At 44.6% G+C, this 10,941-nt stretch overlaps 1 long non-coding RNA gene across 4 annotated transcripts; it reads right to left on the bottom strand.

Moving 5' to 3' along the window:
- Positions 1 to 717: 717 nt before the first annotated feature.
- Positions 718 to 9,241, bottom strand: LOC109769747 (uncharacterized). Of its 4 annotated transcripts, none has more exons than XR_012181550.1 (21): positions 8,813 to 9,241; positions 8,344 to 8,670; positions 8,069 to 8,165; positions 7,891 to 7,975; positions 7,727 to 7,807; positions 6,919 to 7,640; positions 6,450 to 6,776; positions 6,175 to 6,271; positions 5,996 to 6,080; positions 5,832 to 5,912; positions 5,024 to 5,745; positions 4,554 to 4,880; positions 4,279 to 4,375; positions 4,100 to 4,184; positions 3,935 to 4,015; positions 3,493 to 3,614; positions 3,192 to 3,325; positions 2,978 to 3,102; positions 1,841 to 2,040; positions 1,646 to 1,732; positions 718 to 1,008 (listed from the first exon to the last, which is right to left on the bottom strand). It is a non-coding gene; the product is annotated as an uncharacterized lncRNA (long non-coding RNA). The 4 variants fall into 4 exon arrangements; XR_012181551.1 differs by having other exon boundaries at positions 1,841 to 1,965; positions 3,192 to 3,265; positions 5,832 to 5,928; positions 8,069 to 8,138; XR_012181549.1 differs by having other exon boundaries at positions 3,192 to 3,265; positions 8,069 to 8,138.
- Between the last annotated feature and the right edge of the window lie 1,700 nt (positions 9,242 to 10,941).

Raw genomic sequence — 10,941 nt, 5'->3', positions numbered from 1 at the left:
TAAAAATGTTTATTCTGATCCTAATGATATGCCTTTGTCTACTTTGATTGACAATAATAATGAATCTATGGATGTGAATTTTGTTGGTAGGAATAATTTTGGTAACAACGCGTATAGAGGAAACTTTAATCTTAGGCCTTATCCTAGTAATTCCTCTAATAATTATGATAACTAGATCGTATTCGCGCCTTGGCGCGAGGGTGCCAGTCCAAACGCGAGGTTTAGCATATGCATTCACAGTGTATGCATCATACAAAGAATAATGACCAAGATAACCGTATTTACAATCCATTCAAAAGGAAATTCCAAGGATGGTCTATATGCAGTTGTACTCAGGCATCAACCCTAGTATCTTGAACTTTAACAATAGGCTTATCAAAATCAAAATGGCCTAAGTAAGCACTGGCCCTTATCCAATACTCCCTCTGTAAAGAAATATAAGAGCGTTTAGAGCACTACTTTAGTGATCTAAATGCTCTTATATTTATAACATAGAAAGCATCACAAGAGAGATAAGGTGGTACATAGAGGAATGCATAGCTTTGTCAGCCGAGCAACTAAGTTTAAACAAAGTTATTTTTGCACTCATTCTTATGTCAACCATGATAAAAATAAAAAAACTAATGAAGAATCATTCAGAAATAAGGTTCATTTGTATGCACACAATAAGAAGCCACCTAACAATGTACGGACATAGAAAGCACGTTGCACGATAGGTTTACTAGAAAATATCATAGGCATAGGAGATACGATAGCACATGGTAGCTTACAGACGATCCACAACTTTGCATGTCTTAGGCATAAAATAGACTAGTAGGAATGACGACATGACACTTTCATACTGATTGGTCCTCCAGGACCCAACGTAGAGGTGTTGAAAAAGACGGTCACATGGATCTTGTCGTCCTCATGAACAACATGTTCATACTGAGCCGGTGATAGGCCAAGGTGTGCTAGGAGCATGTCAAGAACTGCCCTGTGTGGAATCCTAAACACTTGTTGGGTATCCTGCAGTGCTCGAGAACATAAAACATAAGGCCACAAGGAGCTGCTTAAAGTAATTGTATCACAGTACGGGAGAGATATTAGAGAAATCAGGCGCGGATAAAAGCAATCATAGTGATAAAAAAGATATGTTAAGTCTATCGGTTAATCAGATTGTCATTGAGCATGTGACAAGCGTTTTTAAGAACAATGGGACTATTAATTAGTTGAAAATACAACTTGTTTTAGTAAGAGCAGTCGATAAGGTAAGATCAATATGATGACCTACTGTTCAAAGAACAGAGATCTAATTGGCACGTAGAATGCTTGCGCTTTCTAAATGAAATATAGCTACATAGAAGGCCTAGACAACATCTAATCAATCGAGGAAACACCTACAAACCTATCAACTACACGAAGAGCACGTCAAAGAAATAGAGTTTAAATCATCACACTGCCTGGATCTAGATATCACTATTTCTTTACTACTATCTGCGAGCATCTATAATCCCTAGATCAGACGTGTGTTTCTTTGCAGAGTTAGCAATGTTTACATATGTGAGTATTTCTTTTGATTATAAAAATTCCTGAGTCACACACCAATCATATTTTTGAACCATCCCGTAAAATCAGAGAGGGGACAGGATGGGTTTCAGCTGACCTGTGCAAGCCCCCGCACACAGCTGTTAGTGCAGCCAGCGGAACCCGGCGAGCCATGGACATCGAGCTCTTTGTCAGCCATCATCATCTGAACAGAACACGTGGATCCAAGAAATTCCTCAGATGCGAGCACACATATAGAGTTCAAGAAGGAAAACAAACCATGTGTATAACCGTCCATTAGTGAGGAACTGACCTGGTCGGTGGAGCTGAGCTGCAAAGGGAGAATCGAGACAAAGGGCTTGTCCAAAGGCGATGCCACACCGGTGCAACAAGAAAAGAAAACGTCGACGAGAGAGTGTAAATCCTTCTAGGTTTGACCTATGTATCAGACGGAAAAATGACCGAAATGGCCTCGACCAGCGGCCCTCTCAAAGCAAGGCCCAAGAAAAAGCGCTATTGATCAGCATGGAAGAAGATGGAAGCAAGGCAAAAAAATGTTTGACCATGCCACATTTTCAAACATATGTTTAGTCAATGCACATGGAAGAAAATGGAAGCAAGGCAAAAAAAAAGCCTTTCAACATAACCCAACATCACACACATCATAAGGTTATGAATAGATTCTTCTACAAGTTAATCTCATGATGAGGATTGAGGAACGTCTATGAAATTCTGACCCAACAAAGTAGTTTTGGTGATGAATTCTTATAAAATAACTAAACTGCATATGGTAGATTCAGTGTAGAAGACTAAGACATTTTCATTTGAGGCACCTATTGTAAAGATACGGAAATAGTATGTTTGACCATTAATCAAGTAACGAAATACTACTCTATCAATATGTAGGACATATTATGCAAACAGATAAATTAAACTTACTGAATTAGTACAAATAAACATATAGGCAATAAAAAGAAGAAGCTTTGAAGAACATGCATAAGATCAGCGACACCAACATAAATGAGGTATTCCCAGTACCAACCCAATGATTGTGCATGAAGCGTGAATATGAACAATGGTTGATGGATACCAAACAGTAAGAACCAAAGGATGCATGCAATTGAACGAGGTAGCTTCTACTCCCTCCGTTCCTAAATATTTGTCTTTTTACAGATTTCAAATGGACTACCACATACGGATGTATATAGACATATTTTAGAGCGTAGATTCATTCATTTTGCTCGTATGTAGTCATTTGTTGAAAACCTCTAGAAAGACAAATATTTAGGAACTGAGGGAGTAATTGCTAATGCATGGTTACACTGTAGTCAACAGAGGCTTGAAATGAAATAAACAAATGACTATGCTGCCAATGGCATCCGTCGTCGAGGATCACATAGTAAGCACTTAAGCATAGCAGGCACAGAGCAACATAGAAGAAAGGGGATACCTGCAGGCTGTGTATGCTAGAGCACATAACGGAAGTTGGAGTTGATAAAGAAGTAGACATGACAGGGGCATGAAGGAGATCGTTTCCACTCTTACACTTGGATTGTGAGACTGTAAAATAGGCCTCTGCATACAACAAATTGGAATGATGCAAAATAATTACACAGAAACAGAACCATGGTGCAAGAAGACAAAGCGAGATGAAACTATTTTACCTTCCCATAGGTGTTGGCTAAGACTTGACCCAAAAAATGCAGGGAAGAGTTAGCTCGCTGCTGCAATTCCATAGCTGAAAACAACAGGCTAATCACCTCAGGAACAAACAGAGCCGCACAATCCAAGTTTTTTGCTTCCCAGTAATGATGCATGCAGTAGGCAATATAGTCAGGTCCCTCGAGTATGATATTGTGTTACTAAATACAGAAATGAACTCTGCCAGGTATAAGCCATAAAAACATTTGCATCCTCTTAACCTTCAGGAAAATATGTAGATGATGTGGATGACAGAATAGTAACCTGGCTCTTCAGAATTTTAGAAATCTGTTTGACATATTCGCGACCAGCTTGCATGTAGAGATTTCTAAAGGATGATGTTGCGCGAAGCTTTGGTCTTTGCGGTACAACACGTATCTTTCTTACTGTTAGCAAACAATAAGAATATGAAACAAACCATTACTTTTTGTGAAAGCACACGCAAACTAACCTGCACAATTACATTCTACGATTCGTTGATTGATAACTTTTCATTTCCAAAAAGAGTTTTCTCAATGGTATAATTTCTAGTGAAAGGAAAACTGAAGTTGAAATCTATATAGATGATGTTTTGTGGTTCTGATTCATATGCAACAAATGATCGCCATGCAGTTTGGACACTGTCAACTAAAAAAGTGGTCGATTGTTAAGAACGGGAAACAGATGAAACATCTAGAGATTGGTAGCAAGTAAATGAAAAACGCACTTAGTTGTGAAGCTGGGTATCTGAGCTAATAAATTGTTCACGATGTACGGCATCTGAACACCATCCGCCTGAACATTTGATCTGAATTGTGTTTTTTCTGTTAGGCGGGAAAAAAGCAATCATGTGCTTGAACTACTCCAAAATGTAAAATATTATCTACTGCACCTCGTAGGAAGCTCATGAACATCTTGAGCCAGTATATCCGCCACTGATGAGATCTCTGTCTTCTCAAAGCCTCTGTTCATGTCAGCTATTTGCACATTAAGTAATGGTCTAATTATCTTTTCCAGCAAACGGAAATACAAAAAAAAATGTTTGCAATAAGAAGTGGTCATTGCTCTCACCAATTGCATCGAAAATGCCATCCACCTCCCCATCTCGTGCAATTGGGGGAGCACTCGGTGTCCCAAAATCCTGGAATTTCTGCACATCAAGATACCGCTGCCGGATAAAAATAACAATTAGAATTGCTTCCTACTTTTGCCAGCACAATTGCGCACCTATGCAAACTTCTAATTATGAAGCTGAACAAGCATGGATGGAACTGTTAACCAACAGAATTCAGTAATCACTAATTGTACAGTGGAAAATATGAAGCAAGCTAGAGTAGCATCCTTACATGAGAGCTGCAGTCCACCTGATCCTGACCACGTCAGCTTTCCCCGGCCGCGGCTCGCACCTCGACCCGAAGGTTCTCCTTGGACTGTCCCCGGGCAAGCCCGCTGCCCCTCCGGCTGAACAACGACGTGACCTTGTCCTCGACACCATTACCGTAGAGGTGTAACATGTCCCTCACCCTTCGGAACAGGCTGGATTCGCTGGAGCACACGCCGCCCTCCTCGGTCGTGTGGTCAGAGAAGCGGCCGTAGCCGTAGTCCTAGGTCAGCCCAAGCTTTGTATGTTGTTGATGAGGAGCAAGCGACCTTCAGTTGCTTTGGGAGGCTGCCTGCGCGAGTAATAGGAAGAGAAGTAAATCAAATCAAATCGAAGACGAGAAAGAGCAAGTACGTAAATCAAATCGAAGAAGAGCAAGAAGATGAAATCGAAGATGAGAAAGAGGAAGAGCGTCGGCACTCCCTGGGGTCGGACCTTGACGAACAGCAGAGTAGCTCCATGGCGTTGGCATCAGTCTCCTGTTCCCAGCGTGGATCTGACCGCCGCCATAGCCGGCCGTTCTCCCTCTCCTCTCGTGATGACGACAGGGGAGGAGAGATCCATACCACCCTCCTCCTCCTCCTCGAGTTGGAAAAGGCCGACGCCCTCCTGTCGTCACCTCCGCGCACATGGCGACCTGCAGAGCATCAGCCCACCGTCACCGTTCCTGATGGCTCCGCCGCCCGTCGTGGCCGCGTGGGGCTAGCACAAGGAACGGCCGGTACTATCACGCATGGAGGAGGAGGGAGGCGCAGAGGAGCAGCGGCGGCTCGGGCCGGAGTGATGGAGAGGAGCGAGAGCGGCGGCTGCACGAGAGATGCGGGGGAGAGACGACAAAACGGAACCCTAGCTTGTCACCGGATTGGGGATGAAACCACGAATGAGAGGAAGCCATATGGCCTCGGGTATGTTGAAAGACGAAAATGCCCTCGGTGGGGCACCGAATTCACACGCGGTGGCACGAGATCTTTTCCCGCGGGGTAACTATTCATTGCTCCAGGGGAACGAGTCCCATCCGACGGCCCAGCTCCGCCCACCGCTCGATCCAACGCCCGAAAACGCAACAAGCAAACGCATCGGACGACCAGAATCGCCTGAGCTCTGAGAGAGCCCATGTTCTCTCATATGCAACAAATGATCGCCATGCAGTTTGGACACTGTCAAGTAAAAAAGTGGTCGATTGTTAAGAACAGGAAACAGATGAAACATCTAGAGATTGGTAGCAAGTAAATGAAAAACGCACTTAGTTGTGAAGTTGGGTATCTGAGCTAATAAATTGTTCACGATGTACGGCATCTGAACACCATCCGCCTGAACATTTGATCTGAATTGCATTTTTTCTGTTACGCGGAAAAAAGCAATCATGTGCTTGAACTACTCCAAAATGTAAATTATTATCTACTGCACCTCGTAGGAAGCTCATGAACATCTTGAGCCAGTATATCCGCCACTGATGAGATCTCTGTCTTCTCAAAGCCTCTATTCATGTCAGCTATTTGCACATCAAGTAATGGTCTAATTATCTTTTCCAGCAAACGGAAATACAAAAAAAAATGTTTGCAATAAGAAGTGGTCATTGCTCTCACCAATTGCATCGAAAATGCCATCCACCTCCCCATCTCGTGCAATTGGGGGAGCACTCGGTGTCCCAAAATCCTGGAATTTCTGCACATCAAGATACCGCTGCCGGATAAAAATAATAATTAGAATTGCTTCCTACTTTTGCCAGCAAAATTGCGCACCTATGCAAACTTCTAATTATGAAGCTGAACAAGCATGGATGGAAGTGTTAACCAACAGAATTCAGTAATCACTAATTGTACAATGGAAAATATGAAGCAAGCTAGAGTAGCATCCTTACATGAGAGCTGCAGTCCACCTGATCCTGACCACGTCAGCTTTCCCCGGCCGCGGCTCGCACCTCGACCCGAAGGTTCTCCTTGGACTGTCCCCGGGCAAGCCCGCTGCCCCTCCGGCTGAACAACGACGTGATCTTGTCCTCGACGCCATTACCGTACAGGTGTAACATGTCCCTCACCCTTCGGAACAGGCTGGATTCGCTGGAGCACACGCCGCCCTCCTCGGTCGTGTGGTCAGAGAAGCGGCCATAGCCGTAGTCCTCGGTCAGCCCAAGCTTTGTATGTTGTTGATGAGGAGCAAGCGACCTTCAGTTGCTTTGGGAGGCTGCCTGCGCGAGTAATAGGAAGAGAAGTAAATCAAATCAAATCGAAGACGAGAAATAGCAAGTACGTAAATCAAATCGAAGAAGAGCAAGAAGATGAAATCGAAGATGAGAAAGAGGAAGAGCGTCGGCACTCCCTGGGTCGGACCTTGACGAACAACAGAGTAGCTCCATGGCGTTGGCATCAGTCTCCTGTTCCCAGCATGGATCTGACCGCCGCCATAGCCGGCCGTTCTCCCTCTCCTCTCGTGATGACGACAGGGGAGGAGGGATCCATACCACCCTCCTCCTCCTCCTCGAGTTGGAAAAGGCCGACGCCCTCCTGCCGTCACCTCCGCGCACATGGCGACCTGCAGAGCATCAGCCCACCGTCGCCGTTCCTGATGGCTCCGCCGCCCGTCGTGGCCGCGTGGGGCTAGCACAAGGAACGGCCGGTACTATCACGCGTGGAGGAGGAGGGAGGCGCAGAGGAGCAGCGGTGGCTCGGGCCGGAGTGATGGAGAGGAGCGAGAGCGGCGGCTGCACGAGAGATGCGGGGGAGAGAGGACAAAACGGAACCCTAGCTTGTCACCGGATTGGGGATGAAGCCACGAATCAGAGGAAGCCATATGGCCTCGGGTATGTTGAAAGACGAAAATGCCCTCGGTGGGGCACCGAATTCACACGCGGTGGCACGAGATCTTTTCCCGCGGGGTAACTATTCATTGCTCCAGGGGAACGAGTCCCATCCGACGGCCCAGCTCCGCCCACCGCTCGATCCAACGCCCGAAAACGCATCAAGCAAACGCATCGGACGACCAGAATCGCCTGAGCTCTGAGAGAGCCCATGTTCTCTCATATGCAACAAATGATCGCCATGCAGTTTGGACACTGTCAAGTAAAAAAGTGGTCGATTGTTAAGAACAGGAAACAGATGAAACATCTAGAGATTGGTAGCAAGTAAATGAAAAACGCACTTAGTTGTGAAGCTGGGTATCTGAGCTAATAAATTGTTCACGATGTACGGCATCTGAACACCATCCGCCTGAACATTTGATCTGAATTGCATTTTTTCTGTTAGGCGGAAAAAAGCAATCATGTGCTTGAACTACTCCAAAATGTAAATTATTATCTACTACACCTCGTAGGAAGCTCATGAACATCTTGAGCTAGTATATCCGCCACTGATGAGATCTCTGTCTTCTCAAAGCCTCTGTTCATGTCAGCTATTTGCACATCAAGTAATGGTCTAATTATCTTTTCCAGCAAACGGAAATACAAAAAAAATGTTTGCAATAAGAAGTGGTCATTGCTCTCACCAATTGCATCGAAAATGCCATCCACCTCCCCATCTCGTGCAATTGGGGGAGCACTCGGTGTCCCAAAATCCTGGAATTTCTACACATCAAGATACCGCTGCCGGATAAAAATAATAATTAGAATTGCTTGCTACTTTTGCCAGCACAATTGCGCACCTATGCAAACTTCTAATTATGAAGCTGAACAAGCATGGATGGAACTGTTAACCAACAGAATTCAGTAATCACTAATTGTACAGTGGAAAATATGAAGCAAGCTAGAGTAGCATCCTTACATGAGAGCTGCAGTCCACCTAATCCTGACCACGTCAGCTTTCCCCGGTCGCGGCTCGCACCTCGACCCGAAGGTTCTCCTTGGACTGTCCCCGGGCAAGCCCGCTGCCCCTCCGGCTGAACAGCGACGTGATCTTGTCCTCGACGCCATTACCATACAGGTGTAACATGTCCCTCACCCTTCGGAACAGGCTGTATTCGCTGGAGCACACGCCGCCCTCCTCGGTCGTGTGGTCAGAGAAGCGGCCGTAGCCGTAGTCCTCGGTCAGCCCAAGCTTTGTATGTTGTTGATGAGGAGCAAGCGACCTTCAGTTGCTTTGGGAGGCTGCCTGCACGAGTAATAGGAAGAGAAGTAAATCAAATCAAATCGAAGACGAGAAATAGCAAGTACGTAAATCAAATAGAAGAAAAGCAAGAAGATGAAATGAAGATGAGAAAGAGGAAGAGCGTCGGCACTCCCTGGGGTCGGACCTTGACGAACAGCAGAGTAGCTCCATGGCGTTGGCATCAGTCTCCCGTTCCCAGCGTGGATCTGACCGCCGCCATAGACGGCCGTTCTCCCTCTCCTCTCGTGATGACGACAGGGGAGGAGGGATCCATACCACCCTCCTCCTCCTCCTCGACTAGGAAAAGGCCGACGCCCTCCTGCCGTCACCTCCGCGCACATGGCGACCTGCAGAGCATCAGCCCACTGTCGCCGTTCCTGATGGCTCCGCCGCCCATCGTGGCCGCGTGGGGCTAGCACAAGGAACGGCCGGTACTATCACGCATGGAGGAGGAGGGAGGCGCAGAGGAGCAGTGGCGGCTCGGGCCGGAGTGATGGAGAGGAGCGAGAGCGGCGGGTACACGAGAGATGCTGGGGAGAGAGGACAAAACGGAACCCTAGCTTGTCACCGGATTGGGGATGAAGCCACGAATCAGAGGAAGCCATATGGCCTCGGGTATGTTGAAAGACGAAAATGCCCTCGGTGGGGCACCGAATTCACACGCGGTGGCACGAGATCTTTTACCGCGGGGTAACTATTCATTGCTACAGGGGAACGAGTCCCATCCGACGGCCCGGCTCCGCCCACCGCTCGATCCAACGCCCGAAAACGCATCAAGCAAACGCATCGGACGGCCAGAATCGCCTGAGCTCTGAGAGAGCCCATGTTCTCCCAAGTAACATATATCTGGATTCCTACAACAATTCTTATGGAAATTTTAATAAGACGCCTTCTGAATTTAAGACTAGTGTTAAGGAATTTATGAATTCGTAAAAGAATTTCAATTCTTTGCTTGAAGAAAAATTGCTTAAAGTTGATGAATTGGCTAGGAACGTTGATAGAATTTCTCTTGATGTTGATTCTTTAAAACTTAGATCTATTCCTCCTAAGCATGGTATCAATGAGTCTCTCAAAGCCATGAGAATTTCCATTGATGAGTGCAAAGAAATAACCGCTAGGATGCGTGCTAAGAAAGATTGCTTTGTGAAAGCGTGTTCTTCAAATTTCTATGAAAATAAAGATGAAGATCTAAAAGTTATTGATGTGTCCCCTATTAAATCTTTGTTTTGCAATATGAATCTTGATAACGATGGGACTGAATATGATCCACCTTTACCTAGAGGCGTTCCAGAAATTCGGAGTTTTTAGACCTTGATGCTAAAATTGATAAAAGTGGGATTGAAGAGATCAAAACATTAGATATTAATGAACCCACTATTTTGGATTTCAAGGAATTTAATTATGATAATTGCTATTTGATAGATTGTATTTCCTTGTTGCAATCCGTGCTAAATTCTCCTCATGCGTATAGCCAAAATAAAGCTTTTACTAAACATATCGTTGATGCTTTGATGCAATCTTATGAAGAAAACTTGAGTTGGAAGTTTCTATCCCTAGAAAACTTTATGATGAGTGGGAACCTACTATTAAAATTAAAATTAAAGATCATGAATGTTATGCTTTGTGTGATTTGGGTGCTAGTGTTTACACGATTCCAAAGACTTTGTGCGATTTGCTAGGTTTCCGTGATTTTGATGATTGCTCTTTAAACTTGCACCTTGCAGATTCCACCATTAAGAAACCTATGGGAAGAATTAATGATGTTCTTATTGTTGCAAATAGGAATAATGTGCCCGTAGATTTTATTGTTCTTGATATAGATTGCAATCCTTCATGTCCTATTATTCTTGGTAGACCTTTCCTTAGAACGACTGGTGCAATTATTGATATGAAGGAAGGAAATATTAGATTCCAATTTCCGTTCAGGAAAGGCATGGAACACTTTCCTAGAAAGAAAATAAAATTACAATATGAATCTATTATGAGAGCCACTTATGGATTGCCTACCAAAGATGGCAATACCTAGATCTATCCTTGCTTTTATGCCTAGCTAGGGGCGTTAAACGATAGCGCTTGTTGGGAGGCAACCCAATTTTTTTTTATTTTTTTTGCTTCTGTTTAGGAATAAATTTTTGATCTAGGCTCTGGTTAGATGTTATTTTATGTTTTAATTAGTGTTTGTGCCAAGTTAAACCTATAGGATCTTCTTGGATGATAGTTATTTGATCTTCCTGAAAATTGCAGAAACTTTCTGTTCACGAAAATAATTGTTAA

This window comes from Aegilops tauschii, chromosome 4 (assembly GCF_002575655.3).
Source record: "Aegilops tauschii subsp. strangulata cultivar AL8/78 chromosome 4, Aet v6.0, whole genome shotgun sequence".
In the NCBI taxonomy this organism is placed as follows: domain Eukaryota; kingdom Viridiplantae; phylum Streptophyta; class Magnoliopsida; order Poales; family Poaceae; genus Aegilops; species Aegilops tauschii.
Note: the sequence above shows the minus strand (reverse complement) of the source record. Positions and strands in the feature narration are given on the sequence as shown.